We start from the raw sequence: 25,475 nt of genomic DNA on the forward strand, positions 1-25,475 counted from the left end.
GTTATGACGCCGCCAACGTCTGAATCTATCGATCTGCCAACCCGGGACAACGACAACGTCCCTCCTCCCTAGCCTACAGTCAACAGACTTGCCAAATAGTTGGTTTTTAATTTTTAGCTTTAAATATTAAATTAGTTTGATTTTACTTAGTAACTTCGCGTTTTTGTGTTATTTTGGTTCCTTTCCAATACTTGTTGCTCACTAATCACCAACACTGTGTCTATCATTACCTATCATTGACAAAATTAAATCTGAAAAAGACAGGAACAGTTGATAAAAGACGAGAAATTAGAAAAAGTATCAGTTGTAATATAACGATTAGTGAAATAGAATAATTAATAGACCTTGGAATATTTAAAATTACAGAACAAAATAATAGAATTAACCTGTTTACATTGAGAAAAATCAATGCCAAACTATGTAACAAACCTTTCGTCCCTAAAATATTCACATCTGTGTTGAGTGCGAGGAGGGAGAAGTCGCACCCTTCATCAGTCGGCAGTTGGCACCCCTGACTGAGGGGTGAGCATGCGCTGACCTTGAATTGCACGATCAGCTGGTTCATATCATATGTTAACACCATTGACCGCTCAGTGTATGTTCGGCATCTGGCGTCTGCTAGTCGATCACTCGCCCGCGCCAGTGTAACTCTGAGTGAAAGTGAAGTTGAAGTGTTGTGATCTCAACGCTATAGCTGACTTGTAGGAGGTATAAACAACATTGTAGTTGCATCGTAGCAGACTGAAGTGTCGTGACTGGAATAGGAAATAAATATAATAGGAGCCGGTGAGTATAACCAATGGTTTGTTGACCAATCACTTGATACTGTAATTGAGAATGTTAAATCTACACTCGTATATGTATATGGATTCTACATGCATGTAATGAATAATGGATGAGTTATGATGATATACTGCATTGTAACTTGCATGTCTTGTTTATTCAACGGAGTATCAGTTTTTTTTAATCGAGTGAGAGGGTAGAGAGTGCATGTACCGGTAATAAACAAAAACTCGTTTTCTCAAATTCACATTCATGACAAAAGTATCCTAATGTCCGTGATAAATGTTTACAGGACTCACGGACTTTTGTCGTGTTGATGCTCTTTGTGTCTCAAGTCATTCAAAAACCTTGTTTTATAACGTTTTATAAAAACATTGCATCTAAAAATTTACATAATATCTAAGCTTATAAATAAACATTTAAAAGTTTTTTTTTTTACATAATAGCAATAGATAAAACCACTAAAATGCATCTACATAAATAACAAACATAAAAAATCAATATCCAAAGGGAAAGTGCCTAAACTATTTAATTTGTTACACTCAGCTGATTGCAATGATTATGCAAGCACAGCAGATAACATAGTTATTGACCTCTGATATCCAACAAATAATTATTTAAAAATTGACAGCATAAACGATGGTGGCATTCTCACTGAACATGCTACGAGTTTAAATAAACGTGTTAAGACTGTGTACTTTCAAAATAATCAACAGTGCCGAGTTTTGACGGCATTAACTTACACTAAGTTGAGTAGACTAATATTTGACCCTAGTCAAAGGTGAAGGTCATATAGATAACACATACAGAACCAGCTACAATAACTTATCGGAACTGAATTAGGAACTCTTACAACCATCTACACTTGGAAATTTATCAGGCCTACTAGCCAACGATACTATCTTACTATGAGTTTATACTAGCCTAGCTCCCTAGGGTTGTTGTTTACCACCAACTAAAATTAATCATTTATATTTTTTTTTGTTTCCGTATAATGATATACTCAATCTTTAAATCTTAATGGTCGAGCGGACATGGTGATCTTTTTTAATGATCTTTTTTACAAAGGTTGCTGCACCTGTGCTAATAATATTCTAAAAACCGACAACACACAAAACAACCTCTCTGTTGTATCTTTGTTGGATGAAAACTTTGGTTAACTAGGTTAAGGAGTGTTCATAGTATGCTCAGTTTTGGTAAATAACCGTGAAAGTGAGTTTGTAATTTTGTTTGGCTTCAGTGGTGTTTACCGCTAAAATGTAGTAATTGAACAGAAATACACCACTCCTTAATTCTACTATGACTGAGATAGGGTAAATAGTTCAAGAGTCATGACAACCTGAGGAATTCGCAAATCGCAAGTAAAGTTACTCTCACATAATCAAACCCTCGTATTTCCTCCAACACCAACACCGCATCTCTGTAAAACACTTTGTAGTTAGCTGGAGAAGAACTCTACCTCGGCAACTATGTTGTTATACATTACTTTGGCTTGACTTTCACTTTCAAACTCTGTTAGTAAAGTTACGCTATTAGAACTGAAAATACCCTACAGAACTTAGGCTCTAATGGGTATGTGATTTATAATTATTTAAACATAATTAGTTCAAGTGGTAAATCTGTAGCAAAATAGAATTCAATCTGGATACTTCAAATCAGTTCCTGTGTATAACTAAATCGGCCATCGTACAAAAACTGCATAGTCCAGAGAAACCCATGTGGATCTAATTTTCGAAAGAGTACTCATTGTATCTTTGCATCAACCAATATTCATTGAATTCCATCCGAAAAATAAAAGAAACTCCATATAAACAAATTGGAATATCATCAAAATGTTGAGAAATAAACATTTTACCTTACATTTTACACACATTTTAAATTTTTTGATTTGGTCTAACAGCCCAATGTTGACCGAATGAAACGATTCAGAAAGTTATCCTTACGGGTAGTTCTTATTCATTATTTTGGGAGGAATGGCTTTTATCAAGAGAAAAATACAAATATATACTTCCCACTTGTACTTTCAATGTACTTGTCATTGCAAAATATCAATGACTTGGACTTAAAAAAAAGTTAACATTGACTCCATAAATCCTTATGTACAACAAGATCCTTGACAAAATAGATGACTTACTATTTTGAAATGGATTTGGTCATAACAACAAAATTACGGAGGATGGTCCAAGATTAGCCTTTGTACCGTAGTTCCATGTAAAACTCTTCATATTCGTCTATCTCTATAACATAATACCATTGACTAATTCCCTTGTCTGTGATAAAACCGAGCTGGCTGACTATCCCAGCGTGTGCAGCCCTGGCGCAGCTACGCTATCCATCTGTGATGCAGCTGGTAGTTAAAAATTTTCAAAATGTTGTTACAAATCAATGTATCCCTGTGGAAAAGTGTACATGTACATGTTGACCTTTGCCTTTACAACAGTAAAAGTGTTGTCGGACAGGTGAGTCTCCACTGTCCAGGCAATGCTACGAATGGCGCGGGCTTGTCATGTGTCACTCGACTGTTTCGCCACAGAGCCAGACTACGGCACATTGACTGTCGGCCAAATGACCTAACGTCTAGACTACAGTCTAAACTGTACGTTGACATTTCAATGACTTCACCCTTTAGCAGTACAATCGATGTATACTTATACTTGTCCGCAAGGTGTTCACACTCTGTAGCGTTTGCAAGAAGCAAGATGGGCATGAAATCCAATAATTATAATTTCTGACTAGATCAATCCTAAGAAATAATTGATAATTAGAGAGATCTAAACACCTAATTTAAGTTGTAAGGTCCAAGGGTTCAAATCGCAGACGTTTACGTTTAACAAAAAACAATTTTAACCTTCAGCCATAAATTAGACATAATTTAGTTTTTTTCTTATGGAAAATACTTGGCGAAATCAGGATCAGTCAAGCTTATCTGTTTCTCTCTAAATTCCAATCAACTTTGTATTAAAAATATAAATTTACCTCACTAGGGTAAGCAGATGAGTTTCATGCTCCCTCTTTGGTCCTTCCTTCAAGAAGTCACCTTTTAGCGAATTCCCGAATGTCTGTGTACGTGAACAACTTGAGTAATTTTTGTCCGATTTTGATGAAATTTTACTTCAAGGTGTATGCTGGGATACAATTGAATGAGTTCACAAACCAGCATGATATGACCATGTAAAACGTGTTCATGGAGGGTTTTTGGGTAAAAATAGTTTTTTTTTAATTTTTTCCCCCCCTCAAAACGGCTGGGGTATTAAATTTTTCAATGAGAAAAAACTTTTAATTAAACGTCATTGTGTGTTTGTTGCTTGTTTTAAATTTATTTAGTAATTGTAAATTTGTTATGAGAATTCGTTGTAACCGTTGTAACTTGTTGAGTTACTGTGCAGTGAACTGATTCGATAGCTGCGCCTGCAAACTGCCACAGACCTCAGGCTACTCTCGAAAACACTGGTTGTTGCATTCATCAGTCGAAGGAATTTACTATTACTCTCATCGCACTGGGGTCTAACCAGGGCGTTTTTATCATTGCTATTATTTTTTCTGTGAAATTTAGTACTATACCAAGATTGGAAAAGTGTCTGATCAGTTTATTATTTTCTCAGGACACATAATAAACTATCAAGAATTTTGCTTTAATTAGTAATTACCGAAAAGCTCATATATTCAGTATTCACCAATGTTACAGAAGAAATAGTCGCAAACCCTGACCTTAGGTTAGCCTCCATTCGACTGTTTCAGTTAATTAAAATCCTAACAGCAAATAGAACCTGATTTGAATCCTACAAATTAAAACTGACTTGCCAAATTAAAACTGACTTGCATTTTTAATTGATGCGATTACCAAAGACCAAAGTGCCACCCCTCCATTCAACGTGATCATCGACATGCTGAGGGACAAATCAACCATGGGAACGGGGGTTTATAGGGGGTTTTATGAGATAAAAAAAGATTTTTCTCATTTTTAACCCTAAAAACACAAAATTTCATAATTTCTTTCCAAACTAATTTGTAGAGCGTAAAAAAAATAATGTTGTATATTGAAGCGCTGTTGTATTCACAAAAATTGTAAATTTAATTTCCATGGTAGGCTATTCTTACGGAGAATAAATAAACTGTTGTAATTTGTTTGTTTATATTTTTATCAAATTTGACAATAAGCCATCAACATTTCAATTAAAAAACACACCTCAATATCTTCCCCTGTAGCAGCAAACCTAAGTACTGTTTTCACTAAAATTAAGTTTATTTAAATAGGAAATAAATCTGATAATCTTAGTAGTTTTTTGAGCGGAGCGAAGCTAAGCTCAAGGGAATATTTTAGTAGAAATCTAGCCAGGTAAATTGAAATTCGCTTAGTCTGCAGGTTTGCTGCGGTGGGGATAATTTTTCAACATTGCCGTCCTGAAAAGATTAAATTAATAAATGTTTGTTTTTAGATCAGTGCATTTGTTTGGCACATTTGTCCTTGACAAAACAAAAAAAGACAACCCAAGATAAAATGACAACAATGTGTGATGATAATGGTAATGGTGCTCTGGTAAAATTTTGCCTGAAAATCGTTCACTTGGCTACACAGCATAATTTAAGTCACATAATACATCATGTAATGTTTTAAACCATTTGACCAATCAAATAACTATTATTATTACCAATGCACTCTCGTCATCATTGTCGGCGTCGGTGGCACATCAAAGCAGACGACTCAATGTCGGACAAATCAAAGCTTAGCTCAGACCTGTCAGAGGGTCCCAGCTTATCAGCCAATGAGCCAATGATGCCAATCAGACGGCTCTTGCCACTTCCGGTCATAACGTGTATCCGGCCACTCGTCTGTTATCACTGATAACGCCTCTTGAGCCCAGTTTGGCGGACGCACGTAGGTAGAATGTAAGGGTTTATATAGAACCGCCCTAGAGTTCTCATCCAGCAACAGACACATTGGTTACTTACGAGGTTTAACGCTGTACAAATTTAAAATTACATCACCTGTGTTTTATTCATGGTTTAAATCCGGGTGACTTATTGTGAGAAATATACAAAAGCATTATTTAAGAGTGGATACAAACTATGGCCGGCCAAATGACAGTGATGTCATTGCCAAATTTACTCCTCTTCACAGAACCGCTGGCAGCTGGCTGGCACTATACCTCTGTACCTCAGTGCTGTAGTGGTGCTGTAGTGGCACCCTTCCTTGACACTGAGATTGTATTTCGGTATCTCAATAGAAGTGGAATATTTTACCTGAGCTCGTTTTGTCCAACAATAATTTTGCTTTTTTTAACAACGGTTCTCTTACAAAAAACATAAATAGGCCTATGTCATTGGCGTAGAAACATAAACAAAGGAAAAACTAATAAACCAACCCGTTTCTCACAAAACCCTCTGTCGGAAATTTAAATTGTTCCATCCAAGGATTTTCCAATTTAGGATTTGTCAGCAGTAGTTTCAGCTATGAGTTAGTATTTTTATAGTAAAAATATTTGCAAAATTGTGATTGAACCTTGAACTATTATGTTTATAGTTATAAACAAAAATATTCTGCTAATTTATTGCACCCAATCGTCAATCATATACAAATAATCACAAAATTAAATGTATTTAGATTTAACTGCTGTACTTTATATGGTAAGTGGTTCTACTTCAGGCATGCCTGATTCTTACTTGTCTGAAATAACAAAATATAGTATAAACTTTGGTTGACAGTAAATGCTAGAATACTTAACATCCTAAGCTAATATATTACAAAAGGTCAAATAACTTGAAATATACGATAAACTGAAGCCTTATAACACAAGTTAGTAGGGTGGCTGTGAAAACTTACAAACCCGCTTAAGACACACTTGCCGAAAATCGCCTTATCCCCTTGGCTTTTCCCTATGTGATGTACTACTTCGAATAATTATAGCATATTTTAGCGGAATCCGCTGTAATACTACAAGAAGTATGTTTCGTAGGCAACGGACACAACAACATTAGCATATAAACTTTTTTTAGGTAACCGTCCAACCCCTGGTTTTGTTACCATCTTAACTTCAACCTTGTGTTCGATAGCATTATTAGTTGTTGATGGTTCAAAATAACAAATGGTACATGGGTCGAGAATTGATCCAGCTTGGAATCGAACCAGCAACCATTCGAATGCAAGCATTATACCCACTCGGTTACCCGGACAGTTTTTTCAACGCATATTCAGAGAATATCAACTGTGATTTCAAGTCCCTGACCTTAAGCCGATCCTGGTCTCTCCTATCTATCCGCCTCAAATTCATTTCCCACATAAATTATTCCGCTTTTAATCCAAACACGGCGGACGAGTTAAATTGTTGCACGGAATACATCGGGCAGAATATAAATCAATGAATAATAGCCTAGTTGAACGTCCCGGTAATTGGCGGGCTGAGGTTGAGGTTATGTAGTTTGGCGGGAGATAGCGGTACCGCTGTTTGTTTACACCGCTCAGCTGACCGCGCCGCGGGAACCTACAACCAGCTGATTCACAGCTGTCGTAGTGAAACGCTCGCACTCAGTGAGTCCACTTCTGCTGGCTTGCGCGAACTAGTGTGTGCTTTGGCTGTTTGGATTACGATTGAAGACTGTAAGTGAATTTAAATTACAATAGGATGTTACTTAAATGTGTGCCACATTTCTCTTTAAGGTGTCTTACATAGTCCTTTTAATCAAAGAATTTTGTCGGGTGCTAATAATCGGATAAGGTAGATACCCTTTCAATTCACAGTTTTCCCTTATAAATGTAGGCTAGTTTAGAATACAGTACTGGCTTAAAAAATCGTTTGTAATTGGTTTATAAATAGATATGTTGGGGTAGCAATCAACAGGCATTTCCCTGATGTGCTGGCTACAGTCGTACCAACTGGCTGTGTTTATTTTTATTCCATTGCTGCCACTTGGCGATGTTGATGTCGTATTCGTGGTAAACAAGAATTTATAATTCTGTCAAAATAGTTGATTGGTTTATAAATAACTTTTATTGAACTATCGTTGCTGTTTTAGTTTTTAGTCAATGGCGTTATTGAACAGCATACGATGTTAATATTTTATTCGTGATTTAAAAGTTAATGTGACATTTAGAATAATATTTTTCATTATACCGAATGCACTTACTATTTATAGCCCGACGTTCCAAGCTCAGCTACGGCTGTGTTTACAGTTGTACTTGTAAATTTCTATGAACTGTTTACCGTTTGCGTTGATGTGTAAAATTAATTATAGAACTACTTCCTCCCAAACATGCTGCATGTTACGTGCCAAAGCAACTAGGTTGTGTTTACAGCACATGAATACATGTAGGTTATCGGTGATCAGTTGAGAACTGTTTGATGTTCATTGTTTACTTAGAATTCGAAGTGTGAAGGTACTGTGATAAAAGGCAAAGGCTACAATACAGTACTACACTACCACTACCACCTGAAAAGAGTGTAACTGCTTACCACTCGTTAAAAACGTCAACATAGGATATCGTGCTGTGTAATCTGTTAGTATTTTATCGCATTATCTGCAAGAATAAAATCATTTACACCTACATCCGAGGCGTTAGTGATAAGTGACTTTGTGATCAGACTAGCAACTGTACCTGAACAGCTGTGACAATCACATCACAAACTGCTTATCACCTGTATCAAACGTAAACATTATCACTCAATGTATCGTATCACATTATCAACTCATTGTTCACCGCGTATCCGAAGTGTGTAGGCACTGAACAGTGACTATATCTAAACAAGCATATGTAGTTTAACCGTCGAACTGTCGAAAATCACACCACAAACTGCTATCAGTATCAATCCCAGCAAACGTAAACATCATCACTCATTGAATATCACAATATGAAAGTCCCGACGCTAATTTGTATTCTATCGCATTATCTGCTACAATGAACTCGTTGTGTACTCCCAATATTCGCCAAAGCAAATGAGCTGTTTAAACACATTGGAATCTCAATTTGTATTCTAACGTCTGCATTACAAACAATTCAATGACTGAAAACTACTCATATCCTCTTTTTTTAGCGAATTTCCCTATAGGGAAGTAGCTATTACCGTAGGTGGCACGGTAAGACCTAGACCCGGGACCGATTTACTTTTTCATTTTTATGTCCCCAGAGGCCAAAAACACCATTCGTTCAAATTTTTATATATATATATAGATTTATATATATATATATATACGTCCGTGATCGCGATAACTTGAGTAATTTTTGTCCGATTTTGATGAAATTTGGTTTAAGGGTGTAAATCGGGATAAACTTGAATGAGTTCGCGAACCAGCATGATCGGACCATGGGAACGGGGCTTTACGGGGGGTTTTATGGGGTAAAAATTGGTTTTTCTCACTTTTGACCCTCAAAACACAAAATTTCCCAATTTCTCTTTAGACCTTTTTAAAGAGCTTAAAAAAACAAATCATTTAGTATATAAAAGTATTTTTGTTCGGTTATTAGTAACAGAGAAAATTAAAAAAATTGTAAATTTAAAATTCCCATGTTATTCTTATGGAAAATATTGTCAAATGTTGTAGTTTGCTTGTTTATGGATATATTTTGATCAAACTTGGCAAATTTATTTATTTTGTACTAAGCTATCAATATTTTACTAAAACACACTTTATTAGTTTCCTTGTAGCAGCAAACCTAGGTACTCGTTACCCCTAATGTTATTAAAATATATTTAATTGAAAATCAATTCAGACAAATGGAAATTCGCTTAGTCGGCAGGTTTGCTGCGGCGGGGGTATTATCTGTTTATATTAGAAATCATATACCGGTCTATTTTTTTTTTTAGTATATCATTTATTTGTAAAGTAGTGACAGTAAAATAAAACAGCTAACGCACCTTAAGACAGGGTAACATTAAAGTATATAATACAAATTTGAAAAAAATATTTGTTTGTTTAGTATTCAAAACGTTATAAAATGTTTCCCTTTCCAACCACTGCAAAACACTAATGCGAGCAAAATTTGAGGATACGATGTTGTGTGTGGCTAACAGAAAAGTTTAGATCATAGCTATTTATCCCACCAAACATTTTATACAACCTTTTAAGTACGTGTTAACAAGTTTTACCTAGTCAAAATAGTTCCCATGTTATGCAGAGGAACATTTTCTTACAATGTCTTTTCACAAGTTACCAAGTTGATTTTTCTTTTGTGTTTACCCTACCTAAATAATTAATATTCTTTGTACTGCTCCTTTTTCTATATCCCCAACGACTGTTGTAGGCCTAGATGAGTTTTCATGGTTCTAAAAGTTAGAGTTGTGAGAATCTGTTAGTTAAAAATAAAATGCATAATTTATGAGTCATATGTCTGAGTGGATGTAGTGTTTGTTCACAGGCTAGCCATGTGATTAGAACCTTGCTGATTCGATAACACTTTATCTTAGTCCTGAGACAAGTCAAGCTCTGTTTAATGGTTCGAAACTGGACATAACTCTCCTTTATAATTTGGATTAAAATCAATGATTATCACTAAAGAACCAGCTGATGTTAATCAGTAACGAGTGAGTGTGCTGAAGACAGTTAAGCTGTCAACTCATTCAGCAAAGGTGCACATCGTCGTCTGAAGGCCAGAAGTACTCGCCCTGTAGTGTCGACTGTGTCTTCGTCATAAAATGTAACCTAACTTAATTTAAACATGAAAAATGTAAATTGAGACATATCTGGGATGTTTGTTTATCAAGATTATCATTTACCATAAACATTAATAAGTGATTATAGTGTACCAAAAACATAGAAAGTGGCGGTTTTGTGGTGAACGCATCACTCCCGCACTACGTCAGTTTGAAATGTATCCAAGGAATGTGACAGCGTTTGCTGCAGACGTCCTTTGAAATTACATCTCTCTGTGACTTTTGGAATAAAACGAAAAATTCTACATCTTCAATGCTTTGGCTTTACTCAACAAGTAATGTTAGCTACTAATCGACCCTAGATACTTGTGGACGAATTACTTATAAATGCCCACAATCTTCGTTATACTGTATTGTAAACAATACGCACCTGTGTATAGTTTCACATTTTACGACTATAAATCCCAGTGATCTTGAAGCGATGGCTATTCTGTAGTTTTATCCCAATATTTATATCCTTGTGAAAGTAGCCACTCCCGCGACCCCGCCGCTCCCTCACACTCGATATTATAATTAGGAACTACAGTAACTGTTATTGCTGACCTGTGCCGAAAACCTTGAGATTCCAGTCCTACGTCCTTGTATAACACAGAGGTTCTGACAAAAAACTTGTCGATACTTTGAACAAAATCATAAAGAATAGAAAAACTTTTTTCTAAAAATGTATGTTAAACATTCTAGAAGAAAAGAAATGGGTTTTATAGAATTTTTCGAGCAGGATAATTTTTAACTTCTGTACTTGGTGGATTCATCTTAAAAGCCACGTTTCTGATTTTTATTTTTAAGACAAAGTGAAGGATAATTATTGTTTTTGGCGCTTGAGTTGTATGTTGTATGTATGGGATTTGCATGGTGGTACCAAAAAGACGCGTATCCCAATTTTTCTCCGATCAGTAACAATTATCCAGACATCGGCAGTGTTTAGGCAGTATGCACTAGCGACAAAGTGGTAACAACGAGACCATTGTCCTAGTTTTAGACAGCCCCGGCGCCAACAACGCCGACCCCGACAGTGTTTTGTGGCTTTGAACATTGCTTAAATTGTTTCTTTGGACTCTTCTTATTGCGTTAGTTCTACTTTTAATTCATCTCACACTAGTAACTTTGGTTTATCTTCACTTATCTATGTTTCAGTTCATGGTTATATACATTTTTATTTACTTCATTTCGCACTAACCATATAGAACCACAGTATAATAGAAATGAATGTTGATATTTTTATTGTTTCAAGATTGGTCGATTACAAGGTATTTTACCTCACACATTTTATCTCTGAACTCCCTTGAGTAGAAGCATCGACTTCTGTATACTGATGTTGACATTCCATCAATATAGATCAGCCGTAAATAGTTTTTTTTTTTTTTTTTTTTTTTTTTTTTTTTTTTTTTAACCTAGTTAATTGAACTAAATTAAAGGTCCACTGTAAAATTCTATAATCTCTTTCATCAGAAGTATATTTTTTAGGTGGCATAAAATATGCCAATAGTTTAAAACTAGATTACGGTACTTTAAATATGGCGTGCTTAAAAAGTTCGCTTATTCGACAGAGATCCTTAATTTACTCTTTAATTTAGACTCTATCGGTGGTTCAATCCAACCTCGTTAATGTTCACTCTAAAACATGAGACTGGAATGTTTAGTTGTAAGTAGTGACAATAGAAGAATATGACCCCACTTGGGGCACGTTTTCCCATAAGAAATAACATGGGATCATTTTTTGGCCACTTTTTTAAAAATCCTGCTCTCAGCCTGTACACCCCTATATAATTGTTCAATACCATTGTACAACTTCATTACTATTTCAAATACACACCCATTCACAAAATCGAGCGAGGTTTGTACGCGAACTCGGGCGCGCTCCCGGCTCATGGCGCGCTCCCGACCCATGGTCAGGCTTATCACTCTCGACTCATGGTCAGTCTTCTCGTCTCTAGTGGCAAATATTGATTAAGTGTTGAGTGGGTGACCTCCCATTGAAGTAATTTCTAGTTAAAAATTTTAAAATTTATGTAAAAACTTCTTAATTTTTAGTTAAAAATTTTGAAAATTTTACAATTTCTGGTTAAAATTTTTTGAAATTTTCGAAAAATCTATAAATAAAGGTGACATCAGCCCGAGTCCTCAATCCTAAACATGAAGCCGTCATGTCAACACTGCTCCGTGTCGCTCTCCACCAAAAGTAACCTGATTCGCCACTACAAGGTAATTCATAAAATGAATGTGAAACTGTGCAAGGTTTGTGATTTAATCTGTGATAATAACATGGCTCTAAAATCACACATATTACAAAGTCACAAGAGTTGCAATTTTTGTAAGAAAAATGTTGTTGGACATTTTAGAAGACATATCAATTCTTGCAATAATTGTCCATACACAATGATAAAATTTGTTGGTGAATCAATTAGAGCTGAACTTGAAAATACTCTCAAGTCTTGTCCTCTGCCGATAAAATGGACTTTAGTTAGGAGAATCAAATTTATAAAATATTCAATGGATCAAAATGGTAAATTACTTTATGAGAAAGAATGTATAGCAGATTTTAGAAGCCTTACTATCTTAACTATTGAGAAGCGAGATTTAAAGTCTCAAATTGAAAATGCTCTTTTAAAGATTGATGCATCAATTCACAAATATCAAGCCCAAGGTAGTGGTTGGATATATGACCATACTAAGTATTGGCAGCTGCATGTTTACAAGTATAAGCCTCTAACTCCAAAGTCATATATCCCCACACCAGAGAGTATTAAATCAAAACATGCAGTTCTAAATATAAGAAATTTTGACAATAAATGCTTCCTTTGGTCAATTTTAGCAGCTTTATATCCAAGGAACTCTAATGAACATGCTAATAGAGTCTCTAATTATGCACCCTATGAAATACAGTTAAATATGACAAATATAAAATATCCCGTAAAAATATCTGATATAGATAAATTTGAAAGACAGAATAATATAAGTGTCAATGTATTTGGAGTTGAAGACCAGACATTAATATATCCATTAAGAACAACTAAACTAAATAGTAATATCCATATAGATTTATTATTATTACAAGAAGGTCGTAAATCACATTATTGTTTAATTCGTGATTTTGATAGGTTAATGCTACGGTCTACAAAACATAACAATAAGAAGCATTTTTGCAAGTTGTGTTTGCAACATTTTTACACCAATGATAAATTAGAACGTCACATAACATATTGTAAAAACTTTGATGCCCAAAGAGTGGAAATGTCGAAACGAGATACATTACAATTTAAAAATCATAAATATCAACTAAAAGCCCCATTTGTGATTTATGCAGATTTTGAATGCTTTATAAATTCTTATATACATACTCCATCTGGATTTGCATTTGTCGTAGTAAAAGATTCAAAAATTATTTCTGAAGAGTTGTACAGTGGTGCAAATGTTATGGATGTGTTTTTTGAAAGATTATTTCAGACTTATGATTATATTAAAAATCAAATGGCAATATATATTCCCCTAGTAATGACTCCTGAGCAAGAGGTATCTTTCCAAAACTCAACACACTGTCACATTTGTGAAAAGCCCCTATATTTTAATAGGGTGAAAGATCATTGCCATTCATCTGGCCAATACCGTGGAGCTGCCCACAATGATTGTAATTTAAACTATAAAGTAACAAAGAAAATCCCAGTAATCTTCCATAACTTGAAAAATTACGATGGACATTTAATAATGCAACATTTGGGAAAGTTTAATAAACGTAAATTAAATTGTATAGCTAAAGATATGGAAAAATATATATCATTCTCTGTAGATGATTTAGTATTTTTAGATTCATACAACTTTCTGTCCCTTCCATTATATAAATTGGCTTCCAATTTGAACACATTTAGATTCATACAAAATCCACTACTACAACGTAAAGGTGTATATCCGTATGAATATATGACGGGACCAGATAAGTTTGCAGAGTCTCTACCCCCAATTGAAACATTTTACACTTCTATAACTAAAGAACATATCTCTCCCAATGAATATGAACATGCTAAAAATGTATGGACCCATTTTAATATAAATAATTTACAAGAATATCATGATTTATATCTTAAAACAGATGTATTGCTACTGGCTGATGTGTTTGAGACATTTAGAGACCTGTGTTTAAAAGATTACAAACTTGACCCTGTACATATGTATTCACTTCCTGGACTTACATGGGAGGCCTGTCTTAGAATGACAGGAATAAAATTACAATTATTCAAAGATATTGACATGCATTTGTTCATAGAAAGTGCGATTCGAGGAGGAGTCAGTATGATTTCTACACGTTACGCTAAAGCAAATAATAGATATATGGGTGAACACTATGATCCCAATCAAGAGAGTGTCTATTTAATATATTTAGATTGTAACTCGCTATACTCAACAGCGATGTGCGAGCCGCTACCTATGGATGGATTCAGTTGGTCGAATGAGATAGACTACAAATATAATCAAAATGATGAGTTTGGATACATTTTAGAAGTTGATTTAAAATATGATAAAAGCTTACATGATTTACATAATGACTATCCATTAGCACCAGAGAAAATGAATGGCAAATTAATGCCAAATTTAAATGACAAAACTAAATATATTTTACATTATAAAGCATTACAAAAATATGAGGAATTGGGTTTGATTGTAACAAAATACCATAGAATTTTAAAATTTAGACAGTCTAAATGGCTTGCGCCCTATATTAATTTTAATATTGAAAAACGCAAATGTGCTAAAACCGATTTCGAAAAAGACTTTTATAAATTGTTAAATAATAGTCTCTTTGGTCGAACAATCATGAATCAACGCAAGTTTCGTGATATATATCTCAAGGATGAGTCACTATTAACAAAATATGTCACTAATCCAAGGTTTGACTGTAGTAAAAAGTTTGATAACAATTTACATGCTATACATTTAAATAAATTAGTTGTAAAGTTTAATAAACCAATATATTTAGGAATGACCATTTTGGATATTAGTAAAGTAATAATGTATGATTTCCACTATAATTATATGTCAAAATTTAAGAATAAAAGATTTCTAATGACAGATACAGATTCATTAATGTATGCTATAGTTACAGAGGACTTTTACAAGGAAATAGAATGTGACTTACACTATTTTGATACCTCTGGATATAGTAAAGACCATTTCTTATACTCTGATAAAAATAAAAAAGTCACTGGAAAGTTTAAAGATGAATTAGGTGGTCATATTATGTATGAATATTGTGGTTTAAGACCAAAGTTATATTCTTACATTCCTCTAAAATGGTTATATGAAGAAGACAAGCAAGCTTTAGAGGTGAAGAAAGCTAAAGGAGCTGATGGTGCCACAGTTAAACATCTCCTAAGACATCATCATTATTTTAACTGTCTTGCAACTGGGCAAGATTACTATGAGAATGTGACAAGAATTAAATCTACAAATCATCATCTTCAGACCTTAACCATGAACAAGAAAGTACTATCATTTGACGATGACAAGAGGTTTATTCTAGAAGATGGGATCAACACTCTTGCTCTTGGTCATTATAAAATTGATGTTCAAAATGTGTAGATATAAAATAAATACAAATGTTAAAAAAAATCTTTTGTTTATTTACCCTTACCATCCTCTTGATAGAATTGGTCAAACATAAATCTATATTTGCCATTATTCTTTGACCTTTCTTTGTCTATTACGAAAAAGGCATATTTAGTTTTATCCCAACATTGGTGGCAGAGATTTTTAAATTGGTCAAATGAAAAGTTATTACCAACATGATTGTGATATACATGTTTTAAATTTAAATCATCTTGTTTAAATAATATCAGGAAATTTACATTATCACGTAAATGTTTGTGTACTTTGCTGTAAGATTGACACAAGTAAAAACAGTTAATATTTTTATGTCGACCCATTGAGAAAAATTGTGTAATATTTGGACTATTTATGTCATCAAATACAACAACTGACTGTGATTTTACATCATTTGGTGTGATTTCACAGTCAGTAAACGTGTGTAATTTCACTTCGTCACACAAATTAAATATTTCAATTATTTTTTTATATTTTTCTTGTTCTAACGATTTGGATATTAAATATAAGTTTGTAAATTTTAATCCTTCCTTTCTTACAATTAAATTGTAAATTACAACCGTCTTCCCACTTCCACTTGGACCACAAATAACACATCGAATATTGGTAGGAAATAGACCCAACTTCATTGGTATATTTTCCTTACTATGTACTATTTTAAATTTATGTTTTTGTTGAATAAAAGACATTTTTTATATAATAAAAATGGTAAAAAATGATAAGAAGAAAACATGTAAAAAGGGCAAAGGTTTATTCCTAAAGCCTTACAGGGGTCGAGGGTTATTGAATACTCTTATAAATAACCTTCCATTTAATTTGAAAATACCCACATATCAATACTGTGGACCTGGAACGAATATTCGTGAGAATTTAGCTAAAAATGTACCTCCAAAAAATAAACTAGACTCTTACTGTAAAGAGCATGACATATTCTACATGAATAATCCCAATACCGCTGCTCGGAACAAAGCAGACATGAGATTAGCAGACTTAGCTTGGACTAGAGTAACTGCCAAGGACGCAAGTCTTGCTGAAAGAGCTGCAGCTTATGCGGTGACAAATTTGATGAAGGCAAAAGCAAAAATGGGAATGGGATTAAAATTTAATAAAAAAGATGGACAACTACCAGCTGTTAGAGGCCGCAAAAGACGTGCCTCACTTCCGGGGGGTGTACCTAAAAAACGAGCTAAAAAATCTAACACCAAGAGTAAAAGAGTGCGGAATAGTTAATTTAGACAGTTCATCTGGCACACATTGGACAGCTTATCGTAAAAATAAAGATATTGTAATTTATTTTGACCCATTTGGAATCCAACCTCCAAAAGAAGTAATTAAATATTTTGAGGGATATAAAATATTCTATACAACCGATCAAATACAAGATTTAAATAGTTCTATTTGTGGAATTTTATGTTTATCATTCATAAAAAATATTTCTTTATAAAAATGGATTCATTTACCATAACATTTTCGGGTACAGAGCCAGAGCTAAAGTCAGTGTTCTTTCCTTCCATTGAATTAAATGATGATTATGTAATTGGATTAGTAGATTTTCAAAGTTATAATTCTATATTTAATGTTAAAAAACCTCTAAATACTTTAACATATTACAAAGTAGAGAAAATAACATTACCAAAAGGAGAGATCTTAGTTGCTGATTTAAACCAGTTATTAAATGGTAAACTTAAAGTTATAATAGATAAAAATGGAGAAGCATTAATTAATACTAAATCCAAACTTTTATTCAAAGGGCTTATTCCAAAATTAAATCAACTTAAAGGCAAAAAATTAACCATTAGTGAAGGTGATGATGTTTTCTATTATGACCACAATACTCCAGTTACAATAGAAATTTCCGAAGGAACATATGAGGGGGTTGAGCTTGCAAAGGAAATTCAAAAGCAAATCCCAGACTTTTTCCTTACAGCTAATAATAAAACTATGAAAGCAACATTACTTTCTAGCCACGTGTTTGATTTTACAAAACCATGTTTAGGGTCTGTTTTATTGGGATTTAAAGGTGTTTCTACTCCTGGTGTTCAGTTTGAATCTACAAATAAAATAAACATTAATAATGTAAATGTGATTAGAGTAAAATGTAATATTGCAAACGGGTCCTATTTAAACGGAAACAAATCACACACCATACATAGCTTTTATCCAGAAGCTCCTCCTGGCTACAAAATTATTGAAGTTCCAAGAAATATTATATATTTTCCTGTAAATAAGAGAAGTTTAGATGTTGTCAGTATTACATTTGCCGATCAGCACGACAAGGCAATTGACTTTAACGGAGAAGAAACTACAATTACTTGTCATATAAAAAAGATATGAGAATTTATAAGAATTTATCTATAAGTGTACAAAATGCTAGGTTCCTAAAATCAATAGGACTAAAGTTAAAATTTTCTATTAATAAAAATGGAAGATTTTCTAGACGTTACAGGGAAATCCCAATTCGACGATAGTGTGGTTAAAATTACAAATCACTCCTATGTTCCTCACAATACTTTAGCAATAAATAATTCTGATGAAATTCGAATATGTATTAATAATCAAGATTTGCTAACTCTGCCATGTAGGAGTTATCTGTATATTAAGGGAGAAATTGAGAATCATGATAAAGGTCATTTGATAAATAATGCATTTGCGTTCTTATTTGATGAAATTAGATACGAAGTCGCAGGTAAAGAAATAGATATTGTAAGAAACCCAGGAATTTCTAGTCTTATGAAAATATTGAGCTCTTACAATAAAACAACTAAATTGTCAAATGTAGCATTTGATTCTGACACGAATTTAAAAGAGTTCCATAAAGGTGGCAAGTTTAGTACATGTTTACCATTAGAGCTGTTAATGGGTGTATTTGAGGATTTTAATAAGGTATTAGTAAATGTCAAACAAGAATTGGTGTTGAAAAGATCGAAAAATGATTTGAATTGTATATTAACAACCACTAGTGCTCCAGCCAGTGGCACTGCTGATACGATTCCCAAAATTACACTTAACTCAATTCAATGGGTAATGCCACATGTGATACCATCAGATGGAGAGAAGTTACAATTACAAAAGATGTTATTGCAAAATAAAAATTTGCAAATTGCATTTAGAAGTTTAGAGCTGCATGAACTTCCATCATATCCCAATACTACAAGACATACATGGTCAGTAAAGACATCTTCAAGTTTGGAGAAGCCTAGGTATATTATATTTGGTTTCCAAACAGCTAGGGATAATAGTGCACGAAAAAGAACTGATGAATTTGATCACTGTAAATTAAAAAATCTCAAAGTATTTCTAAACTCTGAATATTATCCTTATAGTGATTTAAATCTCGACTTTGAAAATGGAGATGTCTCTAAAGCTTATGAGATGTTTATGAGGTTTTGAGAGACTTACTATAATACTATCCCAGATCCTATGATTAGTAGAGCTGAGTTTATAAAGAAATATCCACTAATTGTAATAGACTGTTCTAGACAGAACGAAACAGTGAAGGAAGGAATTGTTGATATTAAATTAGAGATTGAAACTGCAGAAAATGTGCCAGCAAATACATCTGCATATTGTTTGATAATACATGATAAAGTGTTTGAGTACAATCCTTTGTCAAATGAGATAAATAAAATGTAAATAAAAGATGAAAAACATTCAACAAGAATTGGTTGACTCTGGAAATCAAATACGAGAGAAATATAGAGCTTTAAAACGTGGCAAGTTTCTAGAGGCTGAAGAGAGGTTCCAAACATTCCAACCTTTAATAGAGCCATTACAAGAATTAAAAAAAATCACATATATTGGTAAAACAGAGAGGCCTCAAATGGAGATACTCCCAATGACTCCATCTAGAATATCAATGATACCAAGATTACAGCCATTACAACCATTACAACCATCCACTCCACAGAAATTAGATTTTGGTCTTTTAGCATCAGACTATTTAGGAAATTACCTCAGTAAAAGTAGTATGACAGACACTACATATGGTATTAGACGAGAAGCAAATAAATTTTTTATTGGAAATAAGGAAGTTGATATTGCCAATGATGATGTTACAGTTGCAAATAAAACCTACAAGGGGACAAAAGGTTTATGGGAATTGTTAACTTTAAAAGAACCTGAGAACTATACTCAGGCTGATTTGCAAAATTATAAAGAGATTTTAGAAGCTACAAATGGACATTTAAAGAGTTACAAAGATGGTGCACCAATTTCAAGTAATAGACATACTAAATATCTTAATATAATTAAACCTCTATTTAAATCTGTTGGTGAAGGTTTGAGACAAGTGACTGGTAATAAAATAGACTATATTTATTGGGATGATCCTAATGAGACATAGACATAGACATAGACATAGACTTTATTTGCACAAAACATTCCATACATGTCATAACATTTAGAATAGGTGCATTGTCAAAATTAAATCCATACATAAAATATTTAACATTAAAACTTTTAACTTAAAATTAAACACTTAAAAAAAAAATTTCTAAATTGTAGTTCTGTAAAAATCTTCAATTAAGTAAAAAGCCTTGTCAATAAGAAAATTATCTATTGTATCTTTAAATTTGGTTTTGCTTAATGACTTATAGCATGGCGGAAGCACATTGTACAATCTCAGCCCAGCGTACAATAACAAATTGAGTTGAGTAATTGAGCGTAATTGAGTTGAGCTTGTAGATAGGTTAAGACTTCTTTGGCTAAGTCGTCAAGCCGGTAACTCAGGAGTGGATAATGAAATAGATTCCATTATTGAGGAATTAAGAGAAAGTGGAATTATTTATTAAATAAAAATATGTTTATAGATAAATTTTATCGTTTATATAATCCATATAATAAGCCTGCAGAACCCAGGGCTAGTAGTGAACCTACTTTAAATTTACAAGATGATAGTTGGAATTGTTTAAACCGTAAAATTGGTAATGTTAAAGATGGGGAGTTTGTAGATGATGTATCAACTTTGGGACAGACATTAACTAGAAAAGGTGATGTCTTTTTACAAGGTGAAACTAAATATGAGTTTTTAGAATCTAAGAATAAAAAGTGGAATGCTAAAAAACAGAAAATTACTAATGTGGAAAAGAGTGAAAGTTTAGATGATGTGCCCACTTTACAACAGACTTTAATACGAACAGATGGTGGTACATTTGTACAAGACAATAAAAATTATGAATTTTTAGAATCAGAGAATGGTGTTTGGAATGCTAAGAAACGGAAAATTATTAATGTAGAAAAGGGTGAAAGTTTAAATGATGTGCCCACTTTACGACAGACTTTAATACGAAAAGAAGATGGTAAATTTGTACAAGATGATAATAATTATGAATTTTTAGAATCAGAGAATGGTGTTTGGAATGCTAAGAAACAGAAACTTAGCAATTTGATGGAAGGTACAGATAGTAAAGATGCTGTGAATGTTTCACAAGTTCCAAAAATGGAAGCAGGCTATTGGAGTTTTTATAATAAAAGGTTAGTACGTGTTAAACCTGCCATTGATGAAACTGACTGTGTTATAAAAGAACAGACTATAACTTTTGATAAAAAAGAAAAATGTTGGGATGCCAAAAAACAATTTATAAGGAATCTACCAGAGGGGGAACATTCAGATGATATTTGTCTAATGTCACAAGCTATGCATTACGATGGATCAAAATTTGTATATGGAGAAAAAATTTTTAATTTGATGGAATATAATCCTGATATATTAGTTGCTGACCCCACATCTTTGAGTGGATTTAAGTATATAGATAATAGACCATATATACCAGAAAACTATGTATTTAAAAGAATGGAAGATAATCTATTGATTGGGGCTAATGGTGATGTATTTAGAGTTACAGGAAAGGATGATGTTATAAAAAATGAATGAAATTGCATACGAACTTCATAAGCCTGCAAGAAAGAATTTCATTAGAAGATCTTTTAAAGTATTGGGTATAAACGAAACCATACAAATAGATTTAATTGATATGCAAAACTATGCTAGAGAAAATTCTGGCAATAAATATATTTTAACTTTAATAGATACATTTTCTAAAAAAGCTTATGCTGCTCCACTAAAGAATAAAACAGGGTTAGTGGTTACAGAAGCCATTAAAACCATTCTACCAAAGGGGGTTAAAAACATTCAATCTGACAATGGAAAAGAATTTTTTAATCAATATTTTAGCAAACTAATGAAAAACTTAAATATTAATCACTATCACACTTTTTCTACAACTAAGGCTGCAATTGTGGAGAGGTTCCAGAGAACTTTAAAGAATTGGTTATATAGGGAATTTAGTGCTCAGGGAAGTTATAAATGGTTGGATTTACTTCCAAAGTTAATTCGAAAATATAATAATAAAGTGCATAGATCTATAGGAATGAAGCCTAACCAAGTGAATATTAAGAATAGTAAATATGTGCATGAAAGGTTGACTTCTAAAGTAGTGCAAGTTAAAAAGCCAAGATATAAGGTAGGTGATAGCGTAAGGATTTCCAAGTATAAACATGTTTTTAGTAAAGGTTATACTCCAAATTGGACAGGGGAACTATTTACAATAGCAGAAGTTAAGAATACAAAGCCTGTGACTTATATCTTGAAAGATGAAAATGATAATATAATCAGGGGAGGCTTCTATACAGAGGAGTTGTTAAAGACCAAGTATAAGGACATGTATTTGGTAGAGAAGGTAATTAGGAGAAAGGGTGATTTGTTGTATGTCAAATGGCTTGGGTTCCCAAGTAGCCAGAACTCATGGATTTCCACTAAGGATGTCCAAGGGAGCGCGCCATGAGCCGGGAGCGCGCCCGAGTTCGCGTACAAACCTCGCACTGTCAAGTTGATGATTTTGTGAATGGGTGTGTATTTGAAATAGTAATGAAGTTGTACAATGGTATTGAACAATTATATAGGGGTGTACAGGCTGAGAGCAGGATTTTTAAAAAAGTGGCCAAAAAATGATCCCATGTTATTTCTTATGGGAAAACGTGCCCAAGTGGGGTCATATTCTTCTATTGTCACTACTCTACATTTACACTTGTAAGGGTCAATAAATATGAGGAATAGCTTTTTTAGCTTAATATCGAATATATTTATGGGGAATAAGTAAGAAATAAGGTTTGACAATTATATAGGGATATTTTGACAAAGATCAGGATTTTTGGATTTGGTGGCCAAAAAATGATCCCCATAAGAATAACATGGGAAAAACGTGTCTAAAGTGGCGTCTCTTTCTCCTATTGTCACTACTGTTGTATCAGTAGTAGAGTAGAATAACTCACAACATTGTCGCAAAATGAACTCATAATCAAGGTCGTCCGCTACTACATGTGTACTACAGGTGATTGACGTCAGAACTCCCCCCCCCCTCCCCCACCATACCAAAGTCACCATCTCATTTACATGTAAAGTTTACTTTAGCCGTCGTCGGTTAATTGGCAAGTAACCTTGAGTCATTGTTATTAAACAAATATGACCTACTTATAAACGTTAGTTGAGCGGAGCGAGCGAAGCTCTTTGGGATCAACTTCAATGCAACAAATAGAGAAACATCACTCAATAACATCGATAATCACTCGACGAGACTACTTACTCTTGGGCACCTATTTGTGTTGCCAGCTGTTTAGAAACAGTCAATGTTAGAAATAAGGATTTAATAAGCGATATATCGAACCGCATCGAAATCGATATTTAATCCCATAATACCTCACAGGTTATATTATGTTGAATTACATCGACGATACAGTAAGTTATTACACTTATTAATAAAACGCAGATTGAACACTGATTAAATTTAGGCATGTGGGGAAGGTAGGTCGGGGTTTATGAGTATTCGTGACTACATTAAGTGTTTTGAAGTAAGGTTAGATTAGGAAGGTAAAGTGTAGGTTATAGATAGGTGATCGGGTTGTTTATTTGTGTTGCACCATATTTTTTTTAATAGTTGGTTAAACGGGGAAACGATTTCAAAAATGCTTGCATATTATGGTCTTAACAAACCATCTACAGTATTCTAGCATTGACTTTATATAAAGTCAATGATACTAGCAAATTACTACATACAGACCAAAAGAAAAGAACATTTGGATTTGGACCTTTGACCATAGAAAAACTAACATATAATTTATGAAATGTGAAAAGTTGTATATCATTAAATACTATTCTGTAATAGCCAATTAATAATTGTTTGGCAAATCATCATTTTAATGGCTCGGCTAAAAATGGAATCTGCATTTTGTGAAACAGTAATTAGGTAACAATTCAGTAATTTCAAATGTTGATAACAGTAGCCTATCCTATATAAATACTGTTATTTGATTGCCAGGCCACGGACTATACATACGTCCAGTTACAACCGTAATAATAAGTAAATAATTAATTACCTGGGCTTATAGAAGTACACTTTTAACCACGGTATGGATAATTGTCTAGGGCTGTCCAATGGTTGTCCAATGGTTTTATTAAGGCCAGTATTAAAATGCCGTCTCTAAATCGTCCCAATAATGGTAGAAGACCTACATTCCAGTTACATTACAATCATATCCTCCATCAAGAATACTTGGTATTAACAATCATAAACTATTTCCAGCAAAGAAAGCTGAGTTTAACCGATTGCAGGGGTTGAAATGAAGACCAATGTTTATGTTGCACAGTTGAATTTAAATGTCAAATTTCCCCTCCTGATGTTATACTTTAATACTAGTTTTTTAAATAGTTACTGTTTTTTTTTTTTTTTACTTAAATACTTTAACCGATTGTAAGAGTGAAAAATGAAGTCTAATGTTTTTGTTGTAGGCTACAGATGAATTTGAATGTTAAATTTCCTTTCTCTTTTTTATACCTGAATGCCCTTTTTGGATGTTAATATCAGATTCCAACTACTGTAATATTTTCCTGGTCAAAACTACCATAATGCACTTCTGGAAGAGGTATCTGAATAACAAGATGTAGTTCAAACAAATTTGAATTATTATAATTTTTATCAATAAAACAAGTATTAGTATCTATTGACTTTTTTACATTTAGTTACTTATACCATAGACAAAAAGAATTAAATACTTTTTGTCTATGCTTATACAAATATCAAATCACGTTTGTTCCGCTCAACTGGCTTTCGCCTCTCTGAAAGCAACCCTAATTAACGCTAAGTTCATTATTAGTTCACAACATTCATTGATACTCTCACACCATTGAACATGTAAAGAACATGTATTGAATGTAGAAGAAAGATCCACCCCATGTTAGTGGTGCTATTTATTCTTAATATATTCGTTAACACATCCTTCTAATTGTATTTTACTAATAGTAATAAGTTAAAGTACTTCTCAAGGTAATGTAAAGTCTCCCATACATAAGTCTACGAGTTTTCTTTTCTCCTTCTAAATAAAATAAATATTTTTACAAAATGCAACTTATTTATAAATATGTTCTAAAGGAACTACAACTAATATCATAATGGAAAATACATT

General features: G+C 33.3%; 1 protein-coding gene across 2 annotated transcripts in view; it reads left to right on the top strand.

Annotated features, from left to right (window-relative positions):
* The first annotated feature begins 501 nt into the window (after positions 1–501).
* LOC128986471 (uncharacterized) overlaps positions 502–25,475 on the top strand; it is a 210,040-nt gene continuing 185,066 nt past the window's right edge. The window contains exon 1 of one of the 2 annotated variants that reach the window (XM_054406860.1): positions 502–786. The gene's annotated coding sequence lies outside the window, so the exon portion shown is untranslated. Of the gene's footprint in view, positions 787–7,281; positions 7,379–25,475 lie in introns of those variants that run through there. The other variant, XM_054406861.1, reaches the window with a different exon arrangement.

Source organism: Macrosteles quadrilineatus, unplaced genomic scaffold (genome assembly GCF_028750875.1).
Source record: "Macrosteles quadrilineatus isolate MER2022 unplaced genomic scaffold, UCM_ALF_1.0 Scaffold_2__2_contigs__length_208266976, whole genome shotgun sequence".
Taxonomy (NCBI): Eukaryota; Metazoa; Arthropoda; class Insecta; order Hemiptera; family Cicadellidae; genus Macrosteles; species Macrosteles quadrilineatus.